Source organism: Melospiza melodia, chromosome 4, assembly GCF_035770615.1.
Source record: "Melospiza melodia melodia isolate bMelMel2 chromosome 4, bMelMel2.pri, whole genome shotgun sequence".
NCBI lineage: Eukaryota > Metazoa > Chordata > Aves > Passeriformes > Passerellidae > Melospiza > Melospiza melodia.
This window is the reverse complement of record NC_086197.1, coordinates 69898318-69922569: the sequence shown is the minus strand read 5'-3', so window position 1 is coordinate 69922569 and position 24252 is coordinate 69898318. Positions and strand designations below refer to the sequence as shown.

The 24252-nt window shown below is 42.7% G+C and overlaps 1 long non-coding RNA gene across 1 annotated transcript; it reads left to right on the top strand.

Moving 5' to 3' along the window:
* The first annotated feature begins 13743 nt into the window (after positions 1–13743).
* On the top strand, positions 13744–23541 carry LOC134418083 (uncharacterized). Its single transcript, XR_010027682.1, has 3 exons — positions 13744–13929; positions 15905–16023; positions 22778–23541. It is a non-coding gene; the product is annotated as an uncharacterized LOC134418083 (long non-coding RNA).
* The last annotated feature ends 711 nt before the right edge of the window (positions 23542–24252 follow it).

Sequence of the window (24252 nt, the reverse complement as noted above, 5' to 3'; positions counted from 1 at the left end):
TTATCTGTAAGTATCAGTCACTGGTGCACCCTGTCAGTCATGATCCTGGGGTTGGTCTTTGCTGAGCTGCAGTTCACACAAGGCTGAGGATGGGAGGAGGACGCTCTCAGCTCACCTCAAGTTGAACTCAGGCTGATCTGATCCTTGTATTAAAAATAACCTCTGGCTATCTCCAGCTTGTGCCTGCCATCTCTAGGGTCTGTTTTGGAAAGAGGGCTTTGAGTGTGCCAGCAGGGCTGGAGCCAAAGCACACTGTCAGCGTTTGCCATGGGAGCTGTCTAAAGTCTGCCAAATGTTGGGGCTCTCAACGAGGAGCACAAGCACAAGCACAGCCATGGCAGCAACATCCCACAGCTAAGGGGCATGGATCTCACAAACCTGACTCTTGGCTTTGCACTACTCCACTCCCTGCACCTTTTCTGAAGGTGGGCACTGAAGGGTGAGGGTTAAGGAGGGCCCATGAGCTCCATCTGCCTGGCCAGCACAAGCCCACAAGGGGTCATTGGGCACCGTGGTGTGGTGCAGTGTCAGTACCAGGCACTCAGCACAGGTGGAAATGTGCCCATCTGAGATAAATTCCTTGACTTTGATGCACACACTGGTAAATGACTCAGTTTTGCCTGTCTCTGACAGAGGGGGATGACTGACCCATGTCAGTTTTTAATATCCATATATCATGTCTTACTTTTATTGTAGCTGAAACCCACAAATATCTGTTCACCCTTCCACTTCTCTCCCCAAAATTATGATGTTATGACAGGTTCTGGACTGTCCACCCGTTGCCTGTGACCATCTTTACAAAAGAAGGTCCTGCCTCAGGGGCATTTCTGTGCCCTGTGGGGCACGTGTGGGCTGTCATGGAGCATGGTGAGCAATGGGACTGCTTCCTGGCAGCTTCCCCTGGCCAGGACCACAGGCTGAGCCTGGTGATGCTCCAGCCCTCCTGGCCACCCCAGGGGAAACCTGGCTGACTGGTTCTGCCAATATTGCTGCTCTCTGGGTAAAAGCCCTTTTCACAAAAACATTGTTTATTGTTTTAGTCACAAAATCATACCAATCTCAAAAGATATTCCATGAAAGCATTTGGTTTTTAAATTAAAATATATATTTAAAGAAAAAAAAAAGAAATTTAAGTTCAAACTATTTGTATGTTGTTTCAGCTTCTCATATTCCACCCAAATGTAAGACTTTGTATTGCTACTTCTATATTATTTATTGATATCAGAATTACTACTGCATAATTCAATATTCTATTATAATGTAATAACTAAGGCTAAATATCTGAATAATTTAATGCTGACTTCAGTTATTTAAAAATAATTATAATCAGCTGCTGTTTTACATGGAATAAAACAACCTGCTTTACATAGCACAGTGTTTTCCAATATATAGAGACAACATGAAAATTCTGTGAAAATTTGACTAACAAAATGGCTTATTTACATTTTTTCTTTAAAATGTTCAGCTATAATATACATGAAACATTTAATATAGAAAATAAAATAAATTATTCCACTCAGAACTAACCAGGAACCATCTGTAATGATTTTTTTAAAGTCTTGCACATTAATAAACCATCTCCAAGTTATTAAACATATAAAATTTTCATTAGAAGGTTAAAAGGCATATATGTGTGTGTGCATGTGTGTGCTTTTCAGAAGGAATACTTGAATTTGACATCTTTTCAAGTTTTTCTGACACACTCCCTTACATTGAACAGACAATTTTTAACATTTTCTCTTCCAGGGGAACTTTGCAAATTTTCCACAGTTACTGCAAGGCAGAGGTGATGTCCCAGGGCTCCCTGTGATGCCAAGTCTTGGGGATCTGAAGTGTGCCCATGTGCGACCCTGGCTGCACAACTCATCTCTAGGGGCTACAAAGGCACTTTTCCCTGGCACTGGGGATGTCCCCAGGGCAGAGGGGAGCCTTGCAGGGAGATCCTGCTTGTGCTGCGTGGCTGGGGGCTCTGCACCTCCGCACACTGTGAATGAGCCCCTGGGAGCTGAGCCCCAAAAGCACAAACTGCGCTGGTGACAGCCCTGCTGCTGTGCTTGCTGTCCGTCGGTGGCCGATGGACAGAGGTGGCACTGCCACCAAGAAAGCTGCTGGCCTCTCTTCCCAGGGCACCCCTGCTTGCTGGAGCTGCTCCTGGGCAAAGCCCAGCCTGTGGCAGCTGGGAGATTTCCAGTGGGTGTTTGCCCTATGGCTCTTTTCCAATGCCAAATAGGAGCAGTGCCCAGAATTCATTTACTTGCATTTCAAGCTGAACACCAATCTAAAGAGCAAAATTAGAGGTGGGGAAGGCTCAGCAGGTACACCCAAGGGATGGGACTTTAAAGAAAATTGGGAAAACCCTAAGGTGTATTTTGATACTGGGCACATGCACTTGGCAGAAAAAACAGACCCAGCAAAAACACAAATGCAATTCACACCCATCTTTGGAGTTTGTTCTCTTAGAAAACCTAAAGCTCATAAAAATTTTATTGAGTCTGTTCTAGAAGGCAAAGTTTGAAATATGATCCCTCTTCTTCAAAATTAAGCTGTTTAATATTTGATTAGGGAAAAAAATACAGTGGCCAGCTTCGAGAAGTTTGCTTCACTACAGCCATAATTAAGGTAGATGTTAATTTTGGCATTGTATATGCATGTGCAAGTGTGTGCTTGTTCATATGCCTTTAAAATAGAGGTAGAAGGGAAAATATAGCTTACAGACTTACAATGCATCAGGGGCACTATGTTCTGTGCACTAAATCCTGTGAAAATGTAAACATAAACAAAGTGGTCAGACCTAAGTAATACAATAAATGGAAAAGAAGAAACAAAGTTGGTCATGAAGTTGAGTCCAGAACACTCCACAGAACAGGTCACTTCAGGAAAGGTTTGAAGTGGTGCTGGGCCAAAATTCATGCTCTTCAACCTATCTGCGAAGGAGGCTCTAGGAAACAGGAGTGAAAAGCAAAGATAAATTGTGTAGCAATCCTTTCTGTTACACGGAAGAAAAGAGAAAAATATCAGCAAGCTCACATTATTTGCAAGATATTCAATGTTTTTAGGGAAAGTATGAACCCCAGAAAAATGAAAGATGAAGCCATCTCTTCTCAAAACTTGTTTTCAGTTTCTGTGAAGAAACTAATCAATTGGTGATTTTGTGTGCTGATGAAGAAACTCTCATAGTTTTGATATAAAATTATAAGAAACTCACATTTGATGGTTTGAAACAGGTTGAGTTCTCGTGACCAGATAATTCAAAAAAACCCTATTGAGTACACCTGAAATTTAATCAAAAGGCCTCTAATTCAGGTGTGCTTTCTTCATCTAGTGTAACTTTATCTGTCATATAATTCTCACTCCTCCACAGCTTCCCCTGTGACCACTTCTCTGTCACCAGTAGCTTCAGCCAGTCTTGTTGAGTTTATTGTGACCTTGATGAACTTCCTTCTTTGATTTCATAGAAGTACTTTTAACATTGACATCCTGTGGCAATTGGTCTGTGCACAAAATTAAACTCAACAAGAAGATATGTTACTCACATTTCTTCTTGGGGGAACAAGAAGAGGTGCCTGAATATTTTCCAGCTTCAAATGTAAATGAACAAAATCCCAAACTATAGGTTGTTTATCTCCCTAGCAACTTTTCCAGGTGGAGAGGCAATTTGGAAATAAAGCTTTCATGAAAATTTTAGGCATCCCTGCTATAAAAATACCATTGTGAGTGTACACTCTGCCATAGTCAGATGGATTTTTCTGAGTTTAAGCTCACTCTTCTACCTTAGATGACACAGGAGATGTTATGTGCTCTGCCTCTTAACTGGAAGTTCCTAACACACAGCAAAATGAAGTGCAGATCTTACCAGCCTTTAATTACCCTGCTGACCACTGTGAACCCATTTGTATATTCCTTGTGATTATAAACTACACTGAAACTGAAAGCAGAAAAATCAAATGAGTAACATGTGAAAGCTTTGCAGAGTTACAAAGGGCAAAAGGGCTTATGAGGTCTAATTTATTTTGGGTAGTCTATGCTGCTTTGAAAAAATCCTGAGCAAATGATTCAGCAGAGTTATCTGAGGAAACTGGGCACCAGAAGAAGAGGTGTCTTGTTCAGTCTTTGCAATTTATCTTCTGCCTGTCGCTGCTCTTCACTATATCCAGTCAAACAAATATAAAATGGACAGATGAAGACATTAAGTGACATGGTAGTTTAGAGAGACCATGCAAGAAGATCAGAAGAGGGTTTGCCACCAGAATATGGCTTTGATGTTTCCCCCAAAGTGAGACATGATGGTGGAGCAGGCGTTCAAAGAGCCTCCTTTGTGCAGGCTTGACATGCAAGTCGGGATATTTCTGTTTTATCTAGGCTGAATCCCATCCTTTACATAGTGTCTAATCCAGAGAAAAGGTACCATCAGTGTCAGGTAAAACATACCTTTAGCCAAAGTAACCACGGCTTTTTGCATTACTGCTTTTACTATCCTTTTCTCCCATTCAGCCCCATTTGGCCTAGGCCCGCAATGTCTCCTCTGCAGAGGAGTTTAGTGCACAGCTGAACCCATGGGGTGTCAGGAATCCCTTCCAGCCCTACACAACCTGGGAACTCCACCAGCTTCTGCCCACGGGAGTGAAGAGCTCTGTAACTGCAGGCAGGACCCCACAGGTGAAGGGTCTGGGTCAAGCTGCACAAGAGTTTGCAAAGAAGCCTTCATAACTTATGCCTGGAACCTGACACCAAAGAACTTCTGCTGGATTTCATCTGTGAAATTCGGGATTTAAAGAGATAGGCATGCTCTAAGGAAGAGCTGGGTCTATCAGATCATAGCAGAAGCTGAAAAGTTCAGCTGAAGCAAAGAGGTCTGCCTCTCCCATATCCACTTTAACCAGATCTTCATTGTTAAGGTATCTTTTGTGGATCACTGTAATTAAATTGGCTGTCACACAGAAGCAGGCATATTTTCATGCAGGCAGGTTCCTAGTGTTAATATAGAGGCAAGTATGTGAGAGTGAGCAAGCCACTGCTCTAAATTCAGCTATGAGATTTGGGGAGTCGTCTGTAGGCAAGAGGTTAATGCTAGCACAGCTCTGAGGAAAGACTGGCTCCTAAAATATCATATCTGAATGTATGGTCTTCTCAAGCTACAAAAATCTGTCAGGCCCATTGCCAAGAGGAATTGGGTTGCACATGCTGCAGCTTTGGTTCCTTAATGCTCCAGCAGGATGATCTACACACATATATATTTCCAAATCCAGGACAGCCTTTTTTTCTTTAAATGGCAGTGGGTGCCAAAGAATTTTCCCCCAGCAATTGTGCACCCTCTGGATGAACATGCTGTATTCCGTAGGGGTCAAACATCTAGGAGGAAAATTCCTGATTAATAAAAGCCACAGCTAGCTCTCCTCTCTCCTCTGCACAGCAGCCTACAAAGGTGTTCCACCTAAGCGCTTATTTCTATGTAATTTGAAGTCTAAACTCCTGATACCTTCAGGCAGTTGGCTGAGGTACCTAACACAGCAGCAACCTTGGGTACCTTGGATCCCTCTGCAACAAGGAGAGAGCAGACCCACTCAGGGCTGATTAGGATCTTATTTGCAAATATCATCCCACTTACTCAAGACAAAAAGTGTAAATATGTGTTTCTGTGGGTGTTCAGAGAGGTGGATGTAAGTGTATTCGCATCCTTACAGTTTTACAGGATAATTTGATCCTGTCTGAAAATGCAGTCTAAGGTATTTAAAAGCAAAGAGAATAATCTGTGGAGAGGAATACACCATCCTGCTAAAAATGTTATATGTCTGGTCTGGGAATTCTTACATTCTAAGGAGGCTATAAATGAATGCTCAACCACTTTAGTGCTGTGCTGACCCTCATGTGGTCTCAGGACAGGCTGCCTGGTATTCTTTAGCTGACACTCCACTGAAAATAATGGGAGTGTGCATAACAGAGCCAGCCTGGAGCAAAGAATTGCCTCCAGGAAATACCAGACTAATATCATGTGCTGATGGTTTCAAAACAATGTAATTCTGCTATCTTAGATGCAATAAATGCTATTTATTAATTCCAAATCAAAAGCACATATAGGCCGAGTCCCACATTTTAATACCTGGAATAGTACTGCTGTTGCTATACAAACCATAAATCATTTTTGTAAGAAGGAGAGAAATATATATCACTTAGTACATAAATCATTTTAGGGTAGTAATGTTGCATGACATAAAAAATATTACCTAATATAAATTTTTAACCAATAAAACTGCAAAGTTTAGCTATTCCAATTCATTATATTTCTTATTGGAAACTATTTGGACAATCCCTGCACATTTGCTTTGCCCTTGTGAACATTTCTAATTTTAGCACGAGTGATCATTCATCTAAGAATTCATGCCTGAAATGAAATTATTCACCATTTGTTATTCTCTTCCAATAAATGTTTGTTACCCCGTCACAGGAGGGAAAGCACAGAGTCACTGCAGCTCCTCACCCAGCACAAATAGTGAGTAGGAGCAAGAAGCATTGAGCCAGTTCTGGAGGTTAACTGTATCAGTCCAAAGTAATATCAGATATAAATCCCTATTCTTTCCTTTCAAGCTCCACCAGAGAAACAAGCATTCCCAACTAAGTACAATTCAATTCTTACCAAGAGCATCTCAGCTTTACTGCTGAGCTACTGGAGCTGGTGGCAGGACAAGACATCCTTGTGGCAGGACAAGCCTCTCCCTCCCCAGATTGCAAGGAAGCACAGCCTGAGGGAGGCACTTCAGGCTGTCCTGCCTGTGTTTCAGTGGCTCTGTACTTCCTTGACTGGTCAGGTGCCATTGGTGCTGGCTTGCATCTTATTTCCAACACCAAAGGAAAAACAGGAATTTCAAATGCAGAAAAATATTAAAACCAAAGCAGAGCTTTTAATGAAGGTCCAAGTGGGCATGATGAAGACTGAGTGTGTGCCAGGCTGTACTAAAACAAAGCAGCACAGCCAGGTCTTTGTGTTCCCCAGCACTGCTTTCCACCAAAGAGACACCTGTCTCCCTACTCTTTATGGTTCAGTAAATCTGACAGTGTCCTACTGCCATGAGAGAATTCAGAAACCTGGATTCACAGCATCCTGTGGGATGTGTTCTATTACCCATTGCCTTCAATGCTTTGAGAACAAGTGCAGAGCAGAGGTCAGTCTGCAGCCATCAAACCGGAGCAGTTGGTGTGTTTATAAACACACAAAAAATGTGTGTTTATAAACTCCTCTCAAATCAGTTGAGTTCTGATTCCTACAGCATTTGGTATGAAGGTCATTTTCTCTATCTGATAGACTGAGCTTACCCTTTTCCCCCTAGAATAAAATAATCTGTCTCGACCCTGTTGAGCAAACTGTGCATGCATTTCTTCTACAGACCAGGGCTAGTACAGCATAAAAAAAAAATAATTCATTGGAAAAAATGTCTCTAGATTCTAAAGTCCTTAATTTTGGAGAAAAGGAATATTTGTGTGTTGAATGAGAAATAAAAACTGGAGGACTGAATTATTCAGGATTTATTTTATTATTTTATTTTCAGTATTGGAATGATTGTTAATTCTGCTACTGCCCAAAAAAAAACCCAGTTAAAAGCCAAAGAAGAGAGGCCAGATATAGCTCATGCTGTGGTTGACACTGTGGCAGCCCAGTCCCCAGATCTTGGCTGGAGCTTCCCATGTCGTGTAAATAATGATACACTCAAATAAATGGCCTTTGTCACTGTGGCTCACAATGACTGGGCTTGCTTTCAACACAGCCAGTTCTGCTCCTTTGGAGCTGTGTCTGGGGTGGTTATGTGTTCTCAAGTTCCTCTGCTGCCACATGAGGCTGCTGTGTAAGTGCTCCCTTGTGGCCTTACTGCTGACTGGTGATGCTGGAGTATCCTGTTCCTACATTGAGTATCCCTGCCCAGGACCTCCTGGTTACTCTCCCTACCCCTGTGCTGTGCACCAGTATCAGCTTTCCCTTTCCTTCTGCTTCAACTCTGTGAACAGAGGGTCTGAAAAAACATTTCTATATTAAGGTGAAGTGAATATCCTGTGATTGGTCTTTAAGGCACTTTGCAAAGGGCAGAATGCATCAAAAGACTGTGATAACTAAATTTGTATAGTGTTGGGGTTTACTTTGTTAGAGATTTCCTAGGCTTGTAAGCACATCTTACTTCCACATGCTGGTCAGTTCTGCTCAGCCAATTTCTCTGCTTTCATCTTACTTTTTTGGTTCATGATTGACTTACACATGCTTTGAATAATTTGTGGGCTAATCATTAGCCTTCCCTGCAAAAGGTGTATTTCTGCTAACTATCCCCTCTCCCTTTTTGCAATACCATGCCCTTCTAATTATATCTCCTGCCAAAGGTGACCTGAGTTTTTGTGTCATGCCTCGGAGGGAGAAGTTCAGAGCACAGTGGACTACACTGCACACTGCACAGTATTTTCACCACTGCATTTGTGCTGTTCATTTGCATTCGTAAATTTGAGATCAGTAAGATTTTCTCTATGTTTCAGTGTCTTACATAAGTAGGCCTTAGTGGGAACCACTGAAATGAATCCAAAATGAAGATAAGTAGCAGGCTCAATCTTTTGGAAAGCACAACTCATTACAGAGAGCAGAGCACTCATACTACTTTTGGTCCATCTTTACTGCTTCCAGAAAGACAGTTTCCATGGGCAGATGGTCAGCTTTTCCAGCTGTTGAAATACTTTTGGAAGGCCCATCATTCAGGATAAAGCTGTGTCACTGGGGACAGACACTGACCTCTGCAGGAAGGGGGTGGTTTGGCTCAAGGACTGGGCTCTGCCAGCCAGGAGGCTGCTAGGTCAGTCCTGTGACATCCTTCATTGAACCTCACTGCTCAGTCTAATGATCCCTCTCAAGTCCAGGCATTACATTGGCATGCAGGACAGCAGGATCAGAGCCTAGCAAGGCCTGGTCTTTTGTACCCAGACAAAACAACAACTAATTTATATGCTGATCATTACCATGTCATTAACATCCCCATTTCCTAACAAATTGATTGTGATGCCCTGGCTGGCATCAAGAAGCACCTTACACCATAGAAGCATTGCCAGAAGCCCTTGAATTTGAGCCGCAATGCCAAAATCCAGTCTAGCATGACAGTGTTCTCATCACAGCTTGTGAATGGAGGGAAAGCCAGTTCTGGGAGCTGCCTTTACTGCCTCAAAACAGGCATTCAGCACCATGTGAAATCCCACCTACCATCACATTGCTACCCCAGGCACAGAGAGAGTTTTTCTGGGAGTCCTGTGTCACATCTGCCAACCTCATGCAGTTTCTGGGTGCTAGGAAGTGCCTTGAATAGCACTAGGTACTTGTGCATGGCCAGCTGAACCTGCTTCTGGTGGGCAGCCAGCTGAACCAGGCTGACTTTGTGCTAGTGGAAGGATTTAGATACATGAGCAGAGGTTTCTAGTTCTGCTGTATAAACCCCACATGGCAGAGGGCACAGATCCTGAAGAGCCTCTGTCAGAGCCACTGGTCCTGTTGGGAAGTCACTGTACCCTGTGTATTCCAGAAGATAATGCCTTCCTGCAACCAAACCATCCATCTCTGCTAGGTGGGAGGACAGCCTGGACACACAGTGCTCAGACAAACTCCTACATACACCCACAAGCAGGTTCCTTTATTTGGAGCTGAATTCCACTCCCAGTTTACCAGAGGTGAGTTTTTTTAAGTGTTTCCAAACATTAATGCCTTTGGTCTAACTCTCAGACTGAGCCAAATTAGCATGGGACTCAAGAGGCTCTGCAAGGAGCTGTGCCTTTAGACACCTAGTTAGACATTTAGTTAGTCATTGTTAAATATATCAGTATGTAATTGAAAATTGTAACCTTATGGGGGCAATGTACAAAATCTCACCTGCCTGACTGTGAAATCATTAACTATTTTATTGTTCTTTGTCATCTTTGTTTTCTCTCTGGAAGTAATAGGCATTTTTCCCTCTTAGAAGCAATCACAAACTAGATTTAGACTGAAATAACACCTTGGTAATTGATTAAAATAATAACTGTTTTTTTTTAAATATTCTTTCATTCTGCTGTAATATGAAATTGAAGAAAAGCACCCAGCCCAACTAGATCAAGCCCCCACAATCAGCAGAAAATGGCCTCAGTGGATGCTGACACCAAAAAAACCTGATGCCAGCCCCTTGTGCCCTTTTGTTCCTACAGCAGTGTCCCTTTAGCTGTGGGATGAGTTGAGTGAGGAAGTTATGATCTGAAAAGGAGTTCTGCTGTGTTTTATATGTGGTTAGTTTTCAAACCAGATGTGGCTCAGCCAGACGCTTCACAGAACCTAATGCTGGCACATGAAAACCACGGGAACAAGTGAATGAAAATTAAGCCTATTATAAAACCAGAATCTACAAAAGTGTCTAACAAATTTTGAATTTATGGTCTGGGGAAATTAATGCATCTTGCAACACTTGCACTAGGTGAGAACTATTAATAGCTTAAATGCTAAATCCTTTGTTTTCTCTGCAAAGCAGCAGTGACTGATCAGCAATCACTCTGGCGTGCTGATCTTGCAAGCCTAACAGGCTTTTTCCCACTGCTGAGTGAGTCCCAGATGGTTCATAGAGCTATTTGTCCTACATACTTCTAAGGATCCATTATCTGGATAGCTGACTCGTGCAGCAAAAGATTTTCCAACCCAGAATACTTCCTCTCAGTGCTCTGTGTGAGGGTTTTCAGGCATGCACGCAATATTTAAATTTATATATTTATTATTTATTATGGAGTCATTCCTTTGAAAAAGACTCCATTGCATAAAGAAAAAAGCGCACGTTTAATGCTGCAATCAGAATATAGTGAGGATTTGAGGATTGAGATCATTCCACTGCCACAGGGCCAGAAATTTTGCAGCTGAGATTGTCATAACCCGAACACCTGCCTAGTTTATTTCTGAATATTCATGCCAGTGATGCTGATCTTGTAGCTCTCAAAAGCAGGCTGCGGACCTGATGAAAAAATGCAGTGTCTGATGGTTTGTAGGGCAGGGGGAGGTTGCAGGAAAAGCTTGATGAAAAAGTAGAGCTTTTTTATCTTGCAAGTAGTCCAGCAGTTTATATAGCTAATAGCCTTGTCTTACAGATGTTTTTTTGAAAGACCAGTGGAATAGTAAGATGAGTTTTGCTAAGGCAGGAGCAACATCCCTCTTTAAGGAATACTCCTGCAAAGGCACAAGTTGCCAGTTTTACCTCCCAACACGGTGGTGGGCAGAACCTGTAACTGCACAGCAGGATGGCAGCAAGGCCAGAAGTGTCCTCCTGCAGCAAGTCAGCTCGCCTCAGCCCCCATCCCCTCCCTTCATTCCCCCTCAGCCGGCAGGCAGGATGAGCTGCGCTGGGCAGCGCTTCCTGCAGGCCTCTCTGCACTCCATGGGAGCACAACAAGGGCAGGTGACTGTCAGCTGCTTACACAGCTCCCCTCCAAGAGCTCCCCATTCTCAAAATACACCTTAGACTCGATTTCTCTCATGCTGGTTTGTGGGGAATTTGAAACTGGGATCTGTACATGAAGGATAGCACACGTGACCAGATCCCTTTTACCCAAGGTTATGTACAAGCCCAGCCAGAGCATCTCTGCCTGCCAGCACGGGGCTGGATGCCCCCTTGGCATGGCACAGCCTCACAGGGAACAGCCCCAGTGGCACTAACAGCAGCTTTACCTGTCTGCAACTGGCTCACACACCTGACCTGGCCAGAGAAGGGCACAGATGTGGCTGTGAACAACACACCCATGGAACGCAGAATCTGTGGTGAGAGCATCATGTTTATGCCCAACACATGCAGAGCACCTATAGGGAAGCATGTGTGTTAGAGTAGCATAAAATGTTGTAAAAAGCCTCCATCTAGGATAAATAAACAAGGTGGCATTGCTGGCATTAAGACTGGTTGCTGTGTTGACCTACTCTTTGCAGAATTGTTTCCACCTTGGCAAAGAGGGCTCAGACATCATTTGGAAATGTAGCACAGGCAGTATTCACTGCCTGGATCACAGAAACCGCCATCACCCCATGCAAACATTTAGAAAGAGGCACCATGACCCCTCTTCATGTACATAAGTCATGGGCCCAGCCAACATAAGAACATTGAAAGAAAAACATATCACTGCAGCAGGTGCAGCAACTGCTTAACAATGGATTTTTCATGTCCTTTGCTGAGCACATTCAGTCTTTGCTGAACTTTATACTGGCTTTCAGAGTCACTATATAAAACTGGCAAGTTTTCTGGCTTGTCACGCCTTGGAATTACACAGAAATCCTGAACTCCCTCAAATCCATTTAAACTCCCATTAGCACGGTGCTTACGCTTAGGCTGGTTTGGGGATTTTTAGAAAAAGATACAAAAACACAAAAGCAACAATAAAATATGCTTTGCCATGGCTCCAGCAGTTTCACAGTCACTTGACACCTGCTTTCATAAATCAGCTTACAGCCCTGCCAAGATGAGTTTCTTTAAAATACCCTTTTATTACTTCACAGGGCACTAGCTTTTTGCCATTGCAGACTCAAACCAAGCCTGTGCTTCCTGGAACAACTTGTACTCCATCCTCTATTCTACTTCTGAAAAAGTAGAATAGAAAATTCTGCTTTAAAAACTGTGGTGGTTCAAATTGCAGCTCATGGGCAAGCATGTAGGGGAGAAAATGTGAGAAGTAGCTGAGCAAAAATGAGGGTATCAGTAGGATACAATCTAGTTTTTAAGGTGGAAGGAAGTCATCATGTTCAGAAGCCCTAGGCTAAGAGGAGGGAGTAGTCCTTCAGAAAATACCTTAGCGATAGGGTTGGTGTGCACAAAACACATCTGGAGTGAGACGTGCTGTGGCAAAAGGCATGGATAGGGTCCCAGACCATCAACCAGGTGCTTTCATCAATCAGCACAAGAAGTGGATTAGGAGCAGTACAGAGTTGTGACACACTCAGATGGCTCACCATCTGATGGAGGAGGTCTGCAGCCACTCAAAATTAATCTCTTTTATCCAACTCCTCATGCAGTGCTTGGGGCATACTGAAAAAAGACCAGTTCAGCCCATTCAAGAAGACCAGCCCAGGTCTATTGTTTGCAGAGAGTTAACTTCCCTTGATTTGACTTTTAAATACCCTGGCAGCAACCTGCCTCTTGAGGCACAATGGAGTCAACAGCAACTGTAGTGCATGTCAGGACATTTCTGGTCTTGATGCTGTGGAGCGGGCTACTAGCACGGGCTTAGCTTGAGGTGGCAGTGTGCTTTTGACACGCACATATTTTTTATTTTTATTTTCTTGATTGAGGACTGGAAGACTAGAATATCTACATTTAAATATCTTCATGTCATGAAGATATTTATGGTCCCTGTAATGGAAATCTTATCAGTACAGTCAGCCTGGCCACGACATTAGGAGTGTAGTTCTTGGAAAACCAAATTATTTCCTAGAATAATTTCCTTGACTGTATTGGGAAGTTAAATAACCTTGGACATGGCCCAGTTGCTGAGTGCCAAACTGGATGCTTCAGGATGTTATTTCAGGTCCCGATGTGCTGTACTGGGAGGTCCTGTGTTGCATCTGCCAGCTCCTTGTAGGTGTCTCAGATTTCCTGTAGCATCTCAAGCAACATGAGAAGTCTCCGTGGAGGCAACTCAATCACCCCTTGAGCTCAGGTGTTGACATGTCTGTGCAAACACTTCAGGGTAGGTACTCCAGTCTGAGCTGAATCTTACATAAGGCAGCGGTGTGGCAGGTAACACAGCCAGTCTTCGCAAGGAGGCCTTGCTGCACCTCCTCATACTGGTGTGTGGTGAGAGAGCCATCCCCCACAGCCCTGCTCTCAGCCTGCAGCTCAGCATTTTTGTCCCTGCATCCTTTCTGCTCAATAGGGAAGCTCAAGAATCTTGCCCATGGAGTTCTGGGCCTCTCTGCTGCTCCAGGTGAGTGGGGCTTGTTGTAGATGACCCCAGACTGGTGTTGCATATTGGGCTGATTTGGTCTTTAGCGGTGTTCATATCGATGATGCTATTAAGTGTTGTGACCTGTGGTAGGAAATGGAAACATTTCTCCTGTAGTTGACAATCATCGCCCCGCTGATACTGCAACTCTATGCTTTGACTGTTTTACCAAAAATGCTTGGGCCCCTACCACACTCCCCCGGTCCCCTCCCTTCCTCCTGCAGCTCTGCAGGAGTTGTGCTGACAGCATTTTCTGAAAATGTCTACACCCAACACTCCCCCCAAAGGGGAATTTCCCAAGAGAAAGAAGAAACTACAGTAGGAGGATCTGCTCAGGGTTCGTCAGAAGAAAGATATAATTCTTGGGCTCTCCTCTTCTCTCACTCTACTTAGTCACATTGTTTCATTCAATGAAATACTAGGAAAAACATGTTGCAGTCAGAATATTTTAGAAGAAAAACAAAAGACCAAGAATATAAGGGGATGGCTTGTCTAGAGTAAGGAAGCTGTTGAATAATTGCATTCCGGAAATATTTCACCTAAATGCTAGGTAAAAACTCCAGCACCAGGGAGTGGGTATAAACATGAATGAGATTGGTGAGTTTGAGTCAAGTTACCAGCTTTTTAGCGCGTTTATAAAATAGATCAATGGACAACCATCAAATCTCCAGATTTTTGCCAACCACCATGCAGCCTCACCAAGACACCTCCTTTTTTCCTGACAATCTTATTAAAAGCCGCATGCTGTTTCATTGAAACCAAAACTATTCAATGAAATATAACAGCAGTTTTATTAACTTTTGTTAGTAACATTTTGGGGTTCAGAGTTATATTTCTGATTAAATGAAGAAAGAAACTGATAATGAGACTGATAATCTTAGCACACAAGACTGAGCATCACTTGAGTTTGATTCCCCTTGCCAGGTGAGCAAATGCACCACTGCCTCAATAAACACTTTCTCTCTTTTTCCTGATTTTTGTCTGAAAAATTTCAACAGCCTTTTGATTGTCAGTGTGACTAAAATAACTGTTAACATCTCAAAATATTTTACAAGACAGAATTCATATTTCCAGCTAGTCCAGCTAACAGCAAAATGTGTGAGTCTTCCTAGGACACCCTTTCAACTCCCATTCCATAAAGCCTATGAGAGATTAAAATAAAAGCATGCACTGAAGAAATTACCAGAGGTAATACAGGTTCTTGAAACAGGTCTGTGTGACTCAGAGCAGCTTAATATCATCATCTTTTGTTTTTGGGATTGTCTAAAACTGACCTTTGTCAAGCAGTTTGCCAGTGGTGGTTTTGGGCAGACAATCCAAAATAATCTCTTCAGGACATTCGAGTATGAGATATACTAGGCTTGGGAGTCAGAAAGTACCCACTGTAGCACACAAGTTGTTAGCAAAAAAAATCACAGGGATCTTGCTGATCCTAGGAAGAAAGCACCGCTGATGGGAGCTGGGTACTGAACATCCAGGCACCAGAGCCTGGTGCCCTTGACTCTCAAAGTCATCCCACCACCACTACCATGCTCATTCTAAAAGAGTTCAAGGATACACTCGACTGTGCATCTTCCCTCATTAACTTTGTATGTTGTATTCTCTCTTTCTAAAGAAATAAAATGAGAAACCATGCACAATAAAAGCAGGAGGTTTAAGATTACAAAAACTTGTATAATTCTTAAGCCTGTAGTTTCATGATCTGACAAATCTCTTTTCCCAGAGTGGGACTCCTGACTTAGGAAGTGCTATGACTGGGGTGATATGGATTTTGAAGACCACTGGAGACCAAGTGTGACTCTTATAAACACAGTGATATTTTCAGAGAGTACAACAGCTTTATCTATTATCAAAACAACAGAGCTTTGTTGAGTTTTGGCCAAGTTTCTCAGCTTACAAGGAAGTTGCTTTTTCTGCAACTGAGAAAGTTTGACCCAACACTCCTGTCTTGCCTTAGGTCATCTCTTGCCTAAGAAGAGCCGAATAGCACATCTCTGCAGAACCCAGGTCATGGAGGACCTACTGACAGGAGATTAACCAGCAGTTTAATGCAAGCTTGTCAGTGGGGGTAGGCAGGTAAGTAGAATGTCATGACTGATGGTCACAAGGGCTGGTGGTAGACTGGGGAGACCCAACAGTGACATGTGACATCCGGCCCTTATCCATCATAGCTCTGACTGCTGTCTTCTGATTACTCGGAGTCTGAATTATAGAGCAGACCTAATTCGTGGCAAGCTGCCACTTGTGTTCCTGGGAAGGGTAAATATAATAAGAAACAAATGCCTCAACTACAATTTTGTACTGTCTCCAAATCTCTCCCATTGTGCTTCCCTGCTGGGTAAGAAGAGACAGAGGGGAGATTTAACTGCATGGCAAATGGCTTTGCATGGCAGTGGCAGGTATTCAGAGGCAGTAAGACTTCCTGGCATCAAAGAGCCAGCACCAAAAAAATGTTAAGCCTGTGGAAAGGCAGCACCTTTGAAAGGAGAAGGCGTACTTAAAAATTTGGCAGGATCAAACCCTCTATTATAGTCCTCTCTTTATGTCCCAAAGCCCTCAGACAATGGACATGAACTTCTGGGACTATAACTAAATGTAAAATCATCTGCAAAAGCATGCTCCAGACATATAATTTATTGGCATGTGCGTCAGTGCAGAAACTGACACATGGCCCATTTATCTTCATAGTCCAACTTCTCTGCCACAGAGAGGCAGAATCTATGATTTTCAGTCCAAAGGCGTTCCTGACATTTTAACATTCATTTTCACTACAAAATCAAAAAGTAAATTTCTGGCTCTCAAGGCGTCCCCCGTAGAAGATCATGGTTTGAGAGCAACACAAGGTGGAGGAGGCAATGCCAGGAAATGGAGCTGCCTGTGGGACACGAAGCAGCGCTTGCTTCCAGCTCCAAGCCACTGCTCTGGCACTGCCACCAGGCAGGGACCCTGAGGAGGATAGAACTGCAAACCAGTGCCAGGGAGGGAGGCACAGCCATGCTGCACCATCTCACAGCCTGACTCCTGCCTTTGGGGTCTTTTCCAGTTAAATGAATCAAGCATGATGAGGAGTAAATGTCATCAAATAAGTGGTTTATATTCACCTGATCTTTGAAGAGAAGATGAGGTAAAACTCTCTTTATCAAATCCGTGTAAGTTTACTACCAATGGGGTGATACTGTCTCCGAGTCAGCACTGAAAGAAGTATTTATCTCTATTATTTCTTGCTATAAAATTGATTCCATTGTGGTTCCTTTTCATAAAAAGTGCCTATAAATTTGCTTTGCATAAGAAAGGAAGCAATAACAAAACCAGCTACAGACTACGAAGTAGTACCTTTGAATCAAAAATAGATTCTAGTGATAAAAACCCTTTCCTTCTATTCAGAGATTCTTCCAATTATCTTCAAAAATGAGATTCCTGAATGGTACAAACTCTGCCCTCAATGACATTGATACAGTGCCAATAAAGTCAATGAGATTACACGTGTTTGAATGATGACAGAAGACACTCCTGCATGTTTACTGCATTTGTCAAACACGTTCCAAAGGATAAAAAGTGTATAAATAAATGCAGTCTCTGTAAGTATTGGTATTTTTACAGAATGGTTGTCTATGGTTTTAAGTTCATATAAAAGTGGATTTCTGGCTTTTTCCTTCAAGTAGCCTTTCACACTTCATAGATTTGCCTGTCCCAGGCCTTATGTCCCAGGCCTCGATTTGTAACTTCAGCAAAATACAAGAAGAAAACTCCTGTGAAATTTCAGTGATGCAACTGTCGCATTAAATGTGTATACGTTTCTATTTTGGGAAGAAAAGCTTATTGTATTTTGATTAATTGTCTTTGACAGACTAATCTAGGAGCATGAATAGATTCTATTATAGACTATTAACTCCATAACAGTCCTGGGGTTGGGAGTGCTTCCAGGAGGCAGATCTCCTTTTGATCCTACCAGACCTTAATGATACTGTTTGTATTAACATTAGCAGTGGCATTTTAAAAAATTCAATATTAATTGAATCCTCATTTCTTCATTACTTCCTGTATACTGTGCTTTTCCATGAGAAACATGACTCATGTCAACAAATGCCTGGGGAAATATCTCCACCTTGTAAGCTACAAAATACATTCTACCATCCAGTTTATTTATGGCAGAAATTTGGAAGTCTGCTGAGCTGGACACAGCTACCTAGCAAGGGATGCATTGCTGTTAAATATGAGCAACATGTGACAGTAATATCAAATTAATTTGTGGAGACAAAATGCATGCAAATTGCAATAAGCTATAATAAAGAAATGAAAGGAAATGGTGTGCTGTATATTTGCAGAGGTTCATTTCTGTCATTGCTTTATATGCATTAATTGATTATTCCTAATTTTATTAAGTGATTGAAGCAGAGATGGCACAAGTAGAGATGCCTGACTATTGAATGTACCAGAGCTGAATTCCTTGACTTGGAGTTGACCAGAGGGGTAGGGTATCTCTGATAAAAACTCCATTTAGCAGAAAAGCCTTCAAGGAGATGAGGTAGATTGTTGAAGTCCCAGGTGCTGTTTTGTGAGGCTGCTAACTCACACGAAAACCACAAACTGTCAGGTCTGTGCCAGGCTTCACCTTGAATAACTCTGTGCAAAGGCTGGGTCTCTGCAAAGTGCTGGCTGGGGTTTTCTAACACACTCTCCCAGCTGGGGAATATAGAGATTGTGACATATAGGAAACAGAGAGTTTCTGCAGACGAGTCTGATAAAAAATAAACATCACTTTAATTAGAATTTTCTGTAGGAAACATTGCCTTTTGTTGAAAACTCCATTCAGAATGTTAAAAAGCTATTTGTTTTTTTAGCAGCTGGTAACGACTCTTCCTCACAAAAACTGCTGAAAATTTGGGGGCTTTCTAGCATTACTGTTTCAAGGAAAAACAGCAATGTTCAAAGAAAAGATGTATTTTTGGGAAGATTTTATTTAAATAAAGTTCCAGTTTATCTTCAAAAATAATGTTTTGGCAGGAAACTTTTTGGTCTGCCCTTTGCAAAGAATAAATCTCACTGGAAGTTGTCAGAGTAAATCCCCCCTGTCATTTATAGCAAACCTGTACAAAATATTTTTAGGAACTGGAAACCCCATAAAAATCACTCCAAGTCATTCTCTAAGTATTTCTAAGGTTTTTTGTGTATCACCCTTTTGAAAGTCCTACCAAGAGCACCATAAAATTTTGATAAGGGCAGCACATCTGACAGCCCAAGCCTGAACAGTCCAAAACATGAAGTAGTAACTTAAAATCAGCATGGGTATGAGTGTGGAGATGGGCTCTGTTGGATGCAGTTTTCTTTAGTGCTGGTTGTAGGAGACTGGGTGGTCTTCAAGAGAGGTGTTGCTTTTTAATTTACAGAAATCCATAGCACATACTCAGAGGAGAGGTATGTTTTCCTTTGAGAGCTACCATGTCCAGTTACTATAAATCACTGCTTTTCCAACTGTTCCCCAGCACAGACAATCCCCAAAATTTGCCTGAACACAGGCAGATTTGCCTCTGTGCACACTAAACAGAGCCAGCCAGGGAGAGAAATCTCAAATAAAGTGCTGAGCATCCTGCAAACTCTGACGGCCCCCTGCCCTGTGCCACTGCAGCCCTGGGGTGGCTGTGAGAAGAAGAGCCTGAGTGCCTTAGGGGTTCACACTCAGGGACTGCCATGTCCAGTTCACCCTGCTCACATGCAAAGTGTGGGTTTGTCCCCATCATTTGGGCTGCCTAGCCCACAGGCAATTTTCAGATGTTTGCATTCACCACAGATTTTACCCAAGCCTGGGCCAGTGAGTGCTACTGCAGTGTGCCCTGTGTGAGTGATGGCCTCTTGCTCACCCTCAGCAGCTCTGGGCAGACGAGTTTGAGAAGGTGTGAAATGGTTTGGCTGAAGGCAAGGACAAGAAAACCCAGCTCGCTTCCTCCGGCTGCTTGAGGTGAGCACTATTGTTACTTAAGACGTGCCAGCACAGCAGTCTGCAGACAGAGAAGATTTTTTATGGAATTAACAACAAAATTTATTTATCATTGCCATTATTTATTGACTAAACATAAGCTGACCATCTCTGCAGGCTAATCTTCAGCTCCTCAGACCAGAGATATGTATAACTTGCATTGTCTAAGGGTCACTTGGGTGCACTTTGCCTAGGATATCCCTCACCAGCTCTTCATTCCTGATCTCCCCTTTTTCTAAAGGAGCTATTTTCCTCCTAACCTGTATCCAACAGTCAATTATGATCTTCTCACACAAAGCCTGGCTGCATTTGCTGGTGAGCTGAGAAAGCAACACATTCCCATGCTCCCCATTCAGGCAGTGTACACAGAGCCTGTCCTGGTCCCTATACAAATCTCTCATGGAGAAATATGGTTTATTTGCACTACACATCAGGTCTGGTGACAATTTTGAGCTCAGAGAAGCAGAGAGAGGACACAGAGAGGCTAAGTAACAGCCTGCAATGGGCCCAGGAATGGAGGGTGAAACTCTTAGCCCAAAGCCCTGAGTTCTTCTTTCTTTTGACTTCTTGCAGCACAGAGAACTCACTACATTCCACCAGGAACAATTACAGTCATGAGAAAAAAGCACAGAATAAAATGCTGATGTGGCTCGTTGAAATTTAGGGAAGCCTCAATTACAGAGTGCTGTATTTTTGACATCATTGTAATTTTAAAATTAAAGACTGTTTTCCACCATTAAGCATGTCAGGCAGAGCTCCTGCTCTGCTCCTAGGTTCACTTTCCTAGGGAAACAAAGCTTACATCTATCCCATTGGTCAGTTACTCATTTTTGTTCTCAGTAATTTTAGCACTCGTGGTCAATTTTACCCAGATTTGAAGGGAGGGCAGGACCTTTCTGAAGCACAGGGGCTTAGAACAGAAGAGAAACCCACTATAGAGGAGTTGGGTATCAGGGAAAGAGAGTGGTGCTGGCCACCAGGCTTCACCAGCAGTGAGAAATGGCTCAGGGTGTTTCTTATCCCACATCCAGCTTGCTTGGTAGGTACCTCACAGCCTGGTAAGCATTTCAGTCTTCTCCCACTCCAGCCCTGTATTGTGATCAGTCATAAAGGTGGCCTGGTTAAAAGGGGAAAATCACTGAAGAGAAGAAATCATCTGCTGAAAAGCACTGACAGAGAAAGGAGAGTCAGCCTGGCACTGCTGAAGAATGGAATCCCCTCTAAGGATGGAGCTTGTAAAGCAGAAGCATCTTTGAAAAGTGAAGCCAGGCTGCCTAGAAACTGAAGACATTCTGAAATATAGTAAATAAGCAGAAAAAATGACAGTAAAACCAACTTATCACCTGAGAAAAACAGTCTGGGAAAATAAAATTGCTCTGAAAGAGCAGAAAACATCATGTGTTGGATGTTACAGGTGAAACCAGGCATTAACAGCATTTATTGACTGTGTGAAGTAGGATGTCCTATGCCCTCTTATGTCTGTATTTTTTTAAAAAAATGTGTTTATTTTATCCAAAACTGAGGTCCTATATCACTCTGAGCTTTCTGGTAGAACCCCACACAAACTTTCTACAGGACCTTGGGCTGTCACCACAGATGTCTTGCTGACCCCTGGCTGACCCCAGGAAGTATCTCTGTTATGCTTTCAGTTCAGCCTGTAATCCCCTCTTTTGGGAGTAGCTGGGTGTGTAGTCCCCACCACCTCTGACTGATTTGTCCTCCCTCCCCTTTTGAGATTTCCCCTTTTGAGATTTCCTTCTGAAATCTAATTTTCTTCCTACTGATGTTACATATATATATATATATATATATATATATATCAGTATATATCAGTTTATACACTCATTGTTTCCCAGGGACAAGTTGTGGTACTAGGTAAGAATACAGCACTACTTGGTTGTGCTTGTTATTGATTGTACTGCACTACTAATTCTTTCCATCATTGATTGATACCATAGTATTGATTAAGACTGTAACTGATTGATGCTAGTAACACATAATAGCTTGAGACATATATAAATATAAATATATATATATATATTCATTCATTCATATTTGCAACATTAATCATGGGCATATTGGTGATTTTTGTGGTATTTGTGGTAATCTGTGACTAAGTAGAGCCATTAAGTGGAAAAGGCCTCCATGTTCTTGAGCGCTGTGAAATCCTATGACCCTGTGGTCACACTCTCTAGATCAACCCTTAGGTCATGACACCTCATCAGGACCTCATGGTCTCTCAGCACAGGGGGAGGTGATGCCCTGCAGGTGATGTTTTTCTAAAGGCAAAAGCACACTGCAAAGTGAGGCAGATGGAAATTTCTATCTCTGATTCTTTTTCAATGTGTTCCTTTTTTAAGCGATAGCAGTGGTGGGTGTAGATTAAAGCAAACTCTGTGATGTGCTGCAGGTGATGGCTCATCCTCTGAAATACACCTGCCTGGGACTGCTGCTGGACACACAATTATTAGATCCCCTTTGGGTGCCATAGAAATCAGTCAATTAATAACAACAATCATTTTTGCAGCTTCCTGACATTATGAGTGTCTGGGGAGCTTTGCCCCTGAAAACCCAAAGCAGAGGCACTGGATTGCTGTTCATGGAAAACCAGTGTGCTCCATGCAGAAACACATGGGAGCCAGGCTCTGCTCTCATTGCTTGCTTTTCAGATCACCTCTTGCAGCACTCGTGTAGAAATGCCATGAGCCAGAGCAATCATGTGTGGGTTCTGTTCTCTGTGCTCTGTTCTTTTATGAATCTTGCCAGTTGGCAACAGTAGTGTGTAAATATTGAAGCCAATGACATGGCAAGAAGGTTGCTTCCCCCCAGTTTACTCTATTCATGTGATTTTCACAGGAAATCAGAAATCTTTCTTGCATGACCACGGGCTCAAATAGAAAAAATTGCTCTGGATAAATGAATCAGGCTTTCAAATGGCTACACATGTGAAGCTGCTAACCAACATGAAACTGCCATAAGATGGGCTGTAGGGGGATCATCAAGGCAAGATGCACCCCAGTGTAAGGCAAGGTGATGGATTCCTGTGCTGCTGGAAGTCTTTTGCCTTGGACTGCATGATGGAGACACAGAGCTGCTGAAGAGCCAATGGCTCTGTCCTCTCTGGGCTTGTGCCCAGAAGGAGACCCAGCGCTGGCACTGTGGCACAGGGGGGTGAAAACCCTGTCCCTTTGTGGCATCACTCTGAAGACAACTCGATTTCACAGCACCTCCCAACCGTGATCCATCTGTAACCTTCAAGGATGCATCACAGCACAGTTGTGAGCGGGACAGAATAGCAGCTTGGAGGGGCAGTGTCTGACATTGGAGGGACTGCTGCAGCACATGAAGCCTTGGAAACCTCCAGCAGGGACCCTGAATCTGATCAGAAACACCTGAACTCACACTTAACAGAAAGAGGACTTCAGCAGGGAAGCACAGAGAGGAAAACAGCTTTGTGTTAACATTTCCAGAGGCTGAAGAGAAGCTGCAAGGATCTGTGCCAGGCTTTCACCTCAGCTCTCTCTTGCCTCTTCCCACCTTTTCTCCTTTCCTCCACCATCCTTTCTGTTCCCTCCATCCACATGGTTTGAAATAGCAATGTTGCTTTTTCTTGCATTTTTGATAGAATTTTATGTACATTTAAATTAATATAAACTAAATCTATCTCTATACATCAATGCACATTGTTAATACAATATGGCAGTATAAGATATGTATGGTAGATGCTACATGTATGTTAAATATACAGCAGACTGATATCTATTACATATCAGTATATGTATTCTAGGTATATGTATATATATGTGTGCACTTATTTTTATATATACATGCTTAATTTTTTAAGGCCCACAGCTTTACTTTGCTTGGAAAGCTTAACAAAACAGATAATTCTTTCCACCGTTGGTTTAATTGGAATTTATTAACAGTGATTACTACTGGTAAGTTAAATAAGAGGCTGATTTAACTAGGGCAGGCCTCCCATTAGATTTTTACTTGCATTTTCTACCCTGTTAAGCACCACAGCTGCAGTCAAATCAATTGGCACCATCTGTCAGGATGCTTATTTTCAGTTGCCTATCAGTGCAACCTCATCTCAGCTAATGTTTCTGCTCATGCTTTAACTTATCTGCCAATGGCTGCATATATCATTCCCAATTCCTTTGTCAGAATGAAAGTATTAAAAAAAAGATAAAGGGGGTCTCCAGCAACAGTATTTTTCTTCTCCTAAAGAAAGTAAAAGCAGTGTAGCAGACCTGTGCTCTGTGAGATGCTCTCCCTGTGGAGCTGTGTGGAGCAAGAGCTGTCTGTGTACTCCCGGGGCACTCAAGTTC